Raw genomic sequence first — 12,064 nt, forward strand, 5'->3', positions numbered from 1 at the left:
CGACACAGCCAAGCAACGTAGCAACCTTAACGGCAACTCCTTCAAGGAGCAATGGATCGCTCTGCTCTCACCAATGATGCCCAAGCGCAAAACACATAGAAGCCCAATCACTATACATATGGATACACCTTCATCAAATAACTTCAATGTAGTAGCTTCTCCATCAATGAGCAGCTCTCAACACCCATGGCACGACAACGGCTCGCCTTTGCAATGAATTTCGTGGATGGAATCTAAGAGGTTTTGACAAAATCTCAAAGATTCTATCAACCACGTCACCTCACCCTATCTCTTAGAGTGTTGGCCTATAACTTGCCACGTGGAAATCCAGTGAGCAGGGTAGAGTGAGGATAAGGTATAGTCAAAATTTTGACATGTGTCCAGATCCACCATAATGCCACATAAGCACTAAGGGCCACATCGTCATCTGTAGGAAACTGCCACGTCTGTAGTACACGTGGCACTCCATATCATCAAACATGGCATCCTTGCCATGTCATACCTCTAGCTAAGCAGCCACATCATTAGGCTCGCTCTTCATGCCACATCGTCAGCTGACATCAAGAAGTGCCATGTCAGCACTTTTGCCACATCAGTAGCGGCTTCCAACTACACATCATCATGACACATGGCAAAGCCACCTCATCAATGCATGTGGTAGAGCCCCTTCTAGGCACACTTGCCTCTCCACAGGCACACCCAGCCTCTGCATGTGAACACACAGTACCATGTCACCATGTGCCACCTCAGCACACAATGCCACACATGCATAGTTGTAATCAGCATGTGACGTCTCATGCCACATCACCCTCCATCCACATCATCATTTTGATCACCCTCTTGGGATCAAAGTTTGGCCATTCTTCCAAAAGTCATAACTTTTGAGCTAGGTGGAATTTGGAGGTGATCCAAAAAGCAAATAAGATTGCGAGATCATGTTGTATGTGGTAAGCATCTCAAATATGCAATCTGACTTTTCAATAGGTTAGAAACATTAAAAACCCTTCATTGGATCCACCTCCTGATCCATTGCAGCATACCCAGCACATATAATGAATTAAGATAAAATTCTTTTGTTGCATTTTGCGCTTCATCATGTAGTCTAGCTATAGAATAGCATAGACATATAGGAGATTCAACTCTACCAAGCCAAGTAAGCCATTGTCCTATCACCCGATTAGTTCCAATTGGCATCACTCCCTTCGGATCTGTCATCAGTATACACACTTACACATCTGACACCAGCTCAGTATCTTGGCATTTGGTAGTTCATCACATCAGTGTGACACTTGGCAAAGTCATCTTGCTCGGATTTAGGATTGCTTCACACATATTGCACACACATGCCGCCCATGTAAAGTCACACATTGTTGACTCTTTTTTCTGGCATTGGTTCCTACACATATCCATTAGCCTTGTACAACCTCTTGGCTACTCCCGACACATATCCATCAACCTTGTACAGCCTCTTGGCTACTCTCAACACATAGTTATCTTCATTTTACAAGCTTTATCTTTGGCATACACATGTTCTCACATGACTTGGTTTGATCGTTTAGCATAAGCCCCCAGCGGCGATGGTAGCTCGAGCATAATGCCCCAGTGGTGGCAGCTCTCATATAGTGTTCTCATGGGTAGTGTGACATGAAATTGGGGGTAATAAAACTTAAACATCCCAAGTGATGTTGTACTCTAGCGAGACTCTAGCATAGGGAGAAGGAAAGGATTAGTGGAGGCCATAATCTCCCCAAGCCGGTCTACACCAAAGAGAAGAGTGATACATTGTTGAAAGAAGATCTTGTGGCTCAATATGACATGAACTGATATATATCGAGGAGTTTGAAGGGGCTAATTGGGTCAAATGGGTAGGTTTCAGGAAAACATTGCACATCCTTCATAGATACCTCTACAAGTAGCTCAAAACACTCTACAAACTGTCATAAGACACAGAGGCCTATAACTTCTAGTAGACATGATGTCAAATATTGAATCTCATATAGAGATGCGCCTTAAAATGGGCTTCACACTGATATTAGTTTTGTAAGAAATAGAGAAGTGGTTGAACAGTTATGGACATTTTACTAGAAGGGGGTAAAAACTACTTTAAAAATAAATAGTCACACACAGAGAGTCATAGATGCGCCTTAAAATGGGCTTCACACTGATATCAATTTTGTAAGAAATAGAGAAGCGGTTGAACAGTTATGAACATTTTACTAGAAGGGGGTAAAGACTACCTTAAAAATAAATAGTCACACACAGAGAGTCATAGATTTTTGGTTTGACACTTGGTACATAAACTAAATACATAAAATGATGTGTCTTAAAGAGAGCTTCTCTCTGGTAGAGGTTTCATCAAAATCGAAGCACTGAGCAAAAGTTATGAGCAAAATACTCGCAGGGGGTCAAACCATAATGAAAAACATCTACTCCTTCTACTGATGCCGACCTGGGAGAATACTCCGTCCATGCTTAGACTTCATCAATGATACAAGTCCCATAGAGGTTGTCTAGGAGGAAAGGAAGAGATTCCATTGTGGCTCAGGAAATGGATAAACCATGTATGCACAATGAGCGGCCGAATAGACAACACTTTTGGAGACTTTGGAAGAGGAGAGAGAACTTGAAGTGACCTTTATTACCAATAGAGTGAGACTCCCATCAAATGCAACTCAAAATACTACAAACACAAGGGAGAAGAAGAGGTTTCATAAATACAAGAGGGAGCGGGAGCTCCAAGACTACTCATAGAAAGAGAATGAATTGAGGGATATGGACTCAAGAGTCTACACAAGAGGATATCTACAAGAGGGAGAGAGAAGGCTCATAGAAGAGGCTTGAGGGGACTAGAGCTACAACAACATGAGGCCTAATGGTGGAAGAGATGTTGAACAACGGAGAGGAGGGCTCCTTTTATAGAGATCTTGTCACTCTCCTTCACCCATTTACAATTGTTGGCTGTAGATTCCTTTCCCCATCAATCACATAAGCTCGTATGTCACCATCCATGTCTTTTTTGGCTACTCTTGACATGTGCCCCATCAAAAGATGCTCAAGACTCTTAAAATATTGAGAATGTCAAGAGCCTTCCTATATGGAGACCATAGGGACCCTCTCTTTTTCGAATCTCCACATCCTCCTTATTGCACATACGAATTCTAGAAGGATTCCTGTTGACTCCACACTCTTCCACACTCCCCCACATGCCTTCCACATGCTTGGCATGTGATCTGTCTTACATTATTGGAACACATGGATATGAGACCCACTCTTTGTATGACTCACTCTTCCTATTTTCGAAAACCCCATAATATCCCATACACAAATAACTCTCACCCCATACCAAGGTATTTACCATTCATACACATGGTATTTACAATGATCCATTCCACTCATCCTCTCAATCCCATACAATATTTTAGAAAATAGAAATCGATGAGAGCCACTAGGCTATCACTTGATACTCACACTCTTATCAAACATAGAGAAAAGCAATACTAATGCTAGATAAAAGATATCAATTTTTGGCGTCACAATAGACACTCTCGTCGGTACATGCATAAGCCTCTTGCACAGAGCACCAGACCACCTCCAACATGGAGTTATCCACATCACACAATTGATGATATGCCAGTCATGCTTCTGAATTAGATCCATGAGTAGAAAGAGAACCTTCTTCAACCATTCATTGCTGCAGGGTATGTACCCATCTATGACGATGACTCAAGCCTCATTGGTCTTGAGCGATTAGACGCAGATGTAATCATGGATCAGCCCATACATTTTGATCATGCACATTTGTCAATAAGCCCTCAACACGAGCCACATTTGACGGTAAGCCCTTAGCATGAGGCACATTTGATGTTAAGCCCTCAGCACGAGGCAATCCCATCTACATTAGCACAGTTTGATTCTAGTAATGTATAGCCATCACATTCATGCATGGACCTAACTCCATCTACCATCACACCAAATGTAGATACATAGCAGGAGTTCATTTATGATCATGCAAACTATCAGCAAGTAAGTCCTTGGCATGCCCTCACATCTCTAGCAGCATGTGGAGATATATGCCACATCGCATTTAGTCTTTAGGTGATTTCATTCCACCAACCATCATTGATGCTTTCACGTTTGATACGGAGCATATCACATCCTTGGACACAATTTCCATGAGCAGTATAGATCATCAGATCAGTCTTCAGGACATTCCAACATCGGCTCACTCATGTTGCATTGCACCACCCTTGGATTTATCACCATCTCTGATCAACAGATCATTCCTTAGCATGAGGGTATTTATACATCAATGGAGTCTTGCCCCGGTGTGGTGGACATCATCAGGTTCAGCCATAGTTCAAGCTGGGGAGCATCAGTTTTTCAGCATGCACTTATGGTTGTCATATATAGTCCATACTTGATGCAGATTTGTGGTTGGAACTAGGACTTCAGATTAGTCTCGACATCAACATTCGGCACCTCCTGTGCCTCAGGGATATCTTTTGAATTTTTAGTTGTATTTCATGCTTCTAGGCCTTCATACCGTCAGATCTTTCTCGATGATCCAATGACAGATGCTACATCCCATGCTAATAGATATTTAGCCTTGCATATATCAAATGACTTTTACCTCACGATAGTTGAGCATAGAGGTTTGACACGTTGCAATACCTTGTCAGTTTTACGGGGCCTCTTCTTCACCAGAGCAGTGTATCATACCTGCATCTTCGGAGCTTAATTTATGCTGCCTGTGGATCACTCTATCCACACCGACTATGTGGTCTTCTTTGAGCCTGCATCATTTGACAGAGATTATGGTTCTACTGCAGCATACTTTCAACATTGCTGCTAGTTCTTTTAGGTTGGTGACACTCTTGTATGTCTTAACCTACAGGACCATGTCTTCATGACTACATCAACTACCTTCACATTTGGATGCCTCTTCTACAAAGCATTTGCATAGTCCACGGTGACTTATGACATGTGCATGCAGCCATACACACCATTCTTCACGGAGTCATCTTTCAGTCGACCAATCCTTGATCTAGGTGGACTTTACTTTCTGCATATTTTCTTCCTCTTCCCTTTGGCCTATCTTCTAGGTCTTATTTCCAAAGGTGAAGGATGATCCATAACTTAAGAGGGGGAAATGCACATCATATATAGAATCACATAAGTTGTAGTGATTGTACAAGCTTACGCTACGTAGTCACTGTACTCACACATGCACATACTACTCTCATTCTTTCTTGTTTTCTTTTTTAGTTTTGGATGCTATCATATGCACCAAACAAAACACAAAAGATCTTGTACATGCATTCTCTACTTACCTAATGCAATTTAAGAGGGGGTGTTAAGGATGGTGTAAATTGCACCATACCTATAGGGCATAGGGGCAAATCCTAACCCTAATTCTAAGGGGTACACATGTATATATTCATGTTTATGTGAATGCTTAGAGAGGTCTTTTGATGGAGAAGTGAGAGAAAGCACTTGATCTCCCTTTTCTTTTGGCGATATTGAAACTTGCTTGGTCATCATCTCCTCGAATAGATGCTGAAATCAAGGCTTTTGCTTCAGAGACTGAAACTCCTTGATCTTTGCTTTCACAAATCCTTTACTAAGGTCCTCTTCAGATCCCTTAGAATGCTTCTTACTGGATCGTTTAGAGGCTGAATGGGCCTTTGGTAGTAGCTGAAATCCCGTGCTCCAAAACCATGATGTGGGAGATGGAGAATTGATCCCATCGAATTAGGTTGGATGGGCCTAAAGTAATCAACTGCAAAGCCCCTGCTCCTTTCAAGGAGGTAAACGCTAACAGGTTCAAGATCGATGACCTTATCTGATGCAGGCAGGAATGAAGGACTCTTGATGGAACCTTGAAAGATTCTAACACACATTCATGATTTCGATGCATCCAGGAATATTTCGGCAGTTCCTATCCAAGGGTTGGCCACGAATGTGACACATGACACCTCAACACCCTTGACATGTGGCAACCTACCTTATATCTACCACATCAGCATGTTTGCCACATAAGCAACACTACCGTCTTTACACACCACCTTATCTAGAGCACCATGTTAGTAGCCCAACCTACTGCCGCATCATCAGTTGCTCATAGTGCCACATCACTACAAGTGCTACATCACATAATTACCACATCATTAGCCAAGTAGTCTAGTCCTCATCATCAGGCTAGTCCACCTCAGGTGCCCTGTCAATACCCACATGTCATCCTATCACATCAGCAGGGGACACCTCAACACTGCCTGTTGGAATGCCTGTTGGAAGACTAGTAATAGTCAGACCATGGTTCATACCCATGGTTAGTTCTTATCAGTCCAGTTAGGTATTATCTTGTGGTTTTAGTTCTTTTTAGTGTGTTCACTTGGTTGATGTACTGTCTTTTTCCTTCTAGTATGGAATAGACTGTGTATTGGAGGCTATTTGCCCTCCTAGTGTTCTTCCTCATACCTGGGTGTTCCCGCTTCTTCTACGATATCTTCTTTGACATGGTATCAGAGCACTTCAATGCTTATAGGTGAGCTGCTGGGGTAGAGTGGTGTGTTGAGGCAGAACCCTGGTCGTTTTTTATGATAAGAGAGACGTCCTAAGCCTATGTTGACGAATTCCTGGCTTGTCCTCTCTTCTACAGCCAACTTTTGGTCACGATGTCAAAATTTTGCAAACAAATACTCTATATTAGTCAATTTCGCCGCTCTGAGTAATTTAAGGTCAATTGACCTGGGTTTGCTGTTTTTTGGCCGAATTCAATCATTTACATCCCCAAATTGCCATTTTAAAATTCCTGTGAAGAAATCTAGCATATTGAACCTGTGGAAGTTACATCTGCTCAAGTCTGTTGAAGACTATCTATCAAAGCTTGGAGGCTGAGGGAAGAAGACCTCTTGAAAGTTCTCAAGAGATTGGTTGCCACTTATAGTTGAAAAAGAAATACAGGTGCCTTGTTTCTCTACACTACACTCGTTTTTCTTATTCATTTTACTGCAAGGATCGGCATAGACCACCGCTATAGGGGTGGTCTATGCCGATCCTTGCAGTAAAATGATACAGTGGTTGGTTTGAGGATCTTGATGCCTAGCAAGCGGTTGTACTTTTTATGCTCGATTCTGACTACATATTGATTGTTGTTTGCTCATGCTATGAGCTACTAGTGATTGACTGTTGGAATATTTTGAGGCATTATTGGACACCTTGATTGTCATTATTGGTTGGTGCGTTTCTTTGCATTGCCACTGAAAGGAGCAAAGTGCCATTTTGATTCCAGTTGATCAGTTGTGCAGTGGTAACTAGAAGTTCTTGGACTGCAGTCAAAAGTGTGTAGGTGGCTGTCTTCAGCAGCAAATATCAGAAAAACCTTAAGGAATTTGTATTTGTACTGAACTGGAAGTTTGTAGAGCCATGCATTAGCTACATTTTTGCTTTTGATAGTATTTCATTCAAGCTAAGGTGTGAAAGATATTGACAGTCCAAAACAGTAAAAAGTTGCAGGAATCTATTTTTTTGTAATTATGGCAAATGCAAGTGGGTCTGATAATATCATCCAGATTATTGGTGAGAAATTAGATTACCATAACTATCCCATTTGGAAATTTAAAATGGAGAACTTTATGATTGGAAAAGGCTCTTTGGATTTGGTTATAGGTAATGAGAAAGAGTCTAATTTGCCAGAAAGAAATGCTACTGCAGAACAAGTTAAGAATCATAAAGCTTGGCTAGAAAGAGCACGGAGGGTGCTTCACTGGTTTTCAATATCTATTTCAGATGCCATGGTTATGCAAATTATGAACTGCAAGTCTCCCAAGAATGCATGGGATATCTTGACAAGATATTATGGCACAACTACAAGTGCCAGGAAAATTCAGCTGAAGCAAAAGTTCAACAATATGTCAAGGCGAGGTAGAACGATACAGGAGTACATGATTGAAATCAAAACCATAGCTAACCAATTAGCTTCTATTGATGCTTTTGTGGATGATGATGACATGGTTGCAGTCACTTTGAATGGACTTCGTCCTAAATATAAGTCTTTTGACACTTCCATTTTGGTGAGGCCAGATATGCCGGATTTCAATGAACTGGTTGCTCTTTTGATACATGAAGAAGTGAAGCTTGGGCTGAATACTGGTGCTAGTAGCTCCAAAAATAGAGATGTTTTTTACTCTAATTAGAGAGGTAGAGGTGGTAGAGGCAAGAGTGCCTCTCATGTTAGAGGTGATGTCAGATATACATCACAGGCTCAATCCCATAATTGGAGCAATCAAAATCAGCCTCATAGAGGAGGAGGATCTCTCTGAGGCAGGGAAAGATTTAGATCACGAGGTAGAGAGGCTTGGTAGCCACCTCACCATGTGGATCAGCCCAATAAGAATAAGGTATGCCATTACTATGGGAAGATTGACCATATTGCTAGGGATTGCTTCAAGAAGCAAGCGAATCAAAGACGAAGGGTAAAACAGCAAGGTCATTTCACTTTTTCAAGTCATACACATGACACACTCGCCGACCAGTTGTTTGCTATGATGTCTGTACAAGATCATAAGACTACTAATGGTGGCTTTGAGGATGTGTGGTACATAGATTTAGGAGCATCTAACCATATGACACCACACGGTGAGTGGTTTACACAAATGACTCCTGGATTGCATGGATCTGTTTGCATTGGTGATGATACTTAGCATGACATTACTCATACGGGTGTTGTACCTTTGGCTATGCATGATGGCTAGACTAAGAAATTGACTGATGTGTTGCATGTGCCTTTTATCATGAAGAATTTGTTGTCTGTTGGGCAAATGGCTGAGCAAAACTTGCAAGTGCGGTTAATAAGCATGGCTATTTCATTGAAGAATTTGATAATGGCTGTAAACTTATTGCAAAAGGGAAAAGACAAGGAAGAATGTTCATTTTAGATGCAGGCATATCGGAATTGAAGGCTGCCATGTTCACCCATGGTACGGGTGCTGTTCAGGACTTGGAAATTTGGCACAAACACATTGGTCATATTAATATTCAGAAGCTGAAAAATATGCAGCATAAAGGCATTGTTGTTGGCCTACCAAAGTTTAAGTATAATGCTTTGGAGCATGTATGTCCTGCATGCCAATTTGAGAAGCAATCCAAGTTGCCATTTACTAGGCATATGCGGGAAAGTAATAGACCCTTGCAATTAATTCACACTGATGTCTGAGGTCTAGCTCAGACTACCTCGATGGGAGGTTCATCATATTATGTCACATTTATTGATGATTTCAGCCGGTATACATGGCTGTATTTTTTGAAACATAAGGATGAGGTCCTACCTACCTTCAAGCATTTCAAGCAACATATTAAAAAGGAGTTTGGGTCATATATCACATGCTTAAGATCAGATAATGGAGGTTAATATGTATCAAATGAATTTGATGACTTCTTGGCCTATCATGGGATTAGACGAGAGCTTACATGCCCATATACACCACAACAGAATGGACTGGCTGAACGTAAGAATGGGGTTATTGGTTCGTCTGGTAGAGCCATGTTGAATGAAAAGGACTTACCTGATTATTATTGGGCAGAAGCACTTGCAACTGCAGTGTATGTGTTGAATCGCACTCCTATTGCTGGCATTCATATGCTCACACCATATGAGAAATTATATCGACAGAAGCCTGATGTCAGTCATTTAAAAGTGTTTGGCAGCTTGGCATATGTGCATATACTGAATGAGAAGAGGAGAAAATTAGATCCGAAGGCTGAAAAATGTGTGTTTATAGGCTATGCTCAAGACCAAAAAGGCTATAAGTGTTACAATCCCTCTACTAGGAAGACTTTGATCAGCTGTGATGTTATTTTTGACGAGATGGGATCTTGGTATGGAAAACCTGATATAGTGGTTTCACATCAAGCCTTGGATGCTCAGTTGAATGATAAAAATCAGCTACATACTACTTCTATGTTAGGACCTACAGCCAGTGGTAATTCCACTGTGAGTCCTTGGTCAGGCAGGTTGCGTTCTTCCACCACTGACACCTCTATGTCAGTGACGGGGAGAGATAAAGGGAAGAACAAGGTGAATGAGATTGTTTCAGTGCCTGAGATTGAGGTTGATATGCCCCCTGGACCATCTAATTCTTCTGGTAACGACAGTTTGGATAGTGAATTGGGCATTCCTTCTATTTCCACACCAGGTATGTGCCTCCTCATGAGAGAGGAGAAGCTGAAAAAGTCAATGTCTAGAAATTCTGTGGGAAGATCTCAAAGGGTAAGATACCCTATTGACAGGTTGCCATACACTGGGTTTGTGGCAAAACACTGTGCATACATGGCAAAAGTTGTGGGACATACAGAGCCATCTAGATTCAATGATGCTGTGCATGATGAGCAATGGCGGGGATAGCCATGGATGAAGAAATGGATGCCCTTGCCTTGAATCAGACTTGGGTTTTGGTTGAGCTTCCTGCAAGAAAGACACCCATTGTATGTAAATGGGTATACAAAGTGAAATGCAAGTCTGATGGACCAGTAGAAAGGTATAAGGCAAGGCTGGTTGCAAAGGGTTATGCACAAAAGTATGGTTTGGATTATGAGGAAACCTTTAGCCCAGTTGCAAAGATGGCTACTGTGAGGATGGTAATTGCTTTAGCTACTGCAAAAGGATGGAAATTACAGCAAATGGATGTTAAGAATTCCTTTCTCAATGGTGATTTGTAGGAAGAGGTATACATGTCACAGCCAGAAGGATATGTCCATCCTGATTTTCCGCAACATGTTGCAGATTGAAGAAAGCCTTGTATGGGCTAAAGCAAGCTCCATGATCTTGGAATGAGAGGATCAGTTACTACTTGCAAAGTCTTGCTTTTATGGTTGGTAGGGTTGATCACTCATTGTTTGTGAAGAAGTCAGGTGCCGGTTATGTTGTGATTGTTATATATGTTGATGATTTGATTCTGACTGGAAGTGATGATGATGGGATTGTTGGAATTAAGAGCATGCTGAAAATGGAGTTTGACATGAAGGATTTGGGAGATTTGAATTTTTTTCTTGGCATAGAGGTGTTGAGAACACCTGATGGCATTTGGCTTATGCAGAGGCAGTATGCCCTGAATATGTTAGAGAGGTTTGGCATGAAGGAATGCAAACCAATGGATACACCTTTGGAGCAAAACTTGAAGATTATGGCTGATTCTGGAGCTGAGATTGAGGACATTACCATGTACAGGCAGATGGTTGGCAGCTTGATATATTTGACTATCACTAGGCTTGATTTGGCATATGCTGTGGGACTCATTAGTCAATTTATGCAGAAGCCACGGAAGCCTCACTTGGATGCAATGAGGAGGATTATGTGGTATGTCAAGGCTACATATGACCATGAGCCCTTTTATGCATATGGCAAGGAAATAGAGCTGGCTGGATACACAGATGCAGATTGGGCAGGATGTGCATATGACAGGAGATCCACTAGTGGCTATGCATTCAGCCTTGGAAGTGCCATGGTTAGCTGGAGTAGCAAAAAGCAACCCATAGTGGCATTGTCTAGTACAAAAGCTAAGTATAGAGGTGCAGTATTGGCTGCATGTGAGATTGATTGGCTTCAGAAGTTGTTGCAAGATTTGGGATTGCATGTGGATAAGCCAATCAAACTTTACTGTGATAACATGAGTAGAGTCCAGTTTGCAAGTAATCCTGTATATCATGCTAGAACAAAGCATATTGAGGTACACTACCATTTCATCAGAGAGATGGTGTTAATGATGCAAGTTGACCTCATTCTGAAGATCAGGTTGCAGATATCTTTACCAACTCCTTGGGTAAAGATAAGTTCACATGCTTTCGAGAGCTTCTTGGTGTCTTACTCCCTACTTGAGCTTGAGGGGGAGTGTTGGAAGACAAGCTCGGGTATGCTATCCCACAGATATGTTACGGATAGCTGGATATGCCTATCGGCACTATGATTGGTGTGTTAGTAGTTAGTAGTAGTCAGACCATGGTTCATACCCATGGTTAGTTCTTATTTGTCCAGTTAGGTCTTATCTTGTAGTTTTAGTTCTTTTTAGTG

This window comes from Dipteris shenzhenensis, chromosome 29, assembly GCF_047967505.1.
Source record: "Dipteris shenzhenensis isolate YYH24624 ecotype China chromosome 29, Dip_SZ_1.0, whole genome shotgun sequence".
Classification (NCBI taxonomy): domain Eukaryota; kingdom Viridiplantae; phylum Streptophyta; class Polypodiopsida; order Gleicheniales; family Dipteridaceae; genus Dipteris; species Dipteris shenzhenensis.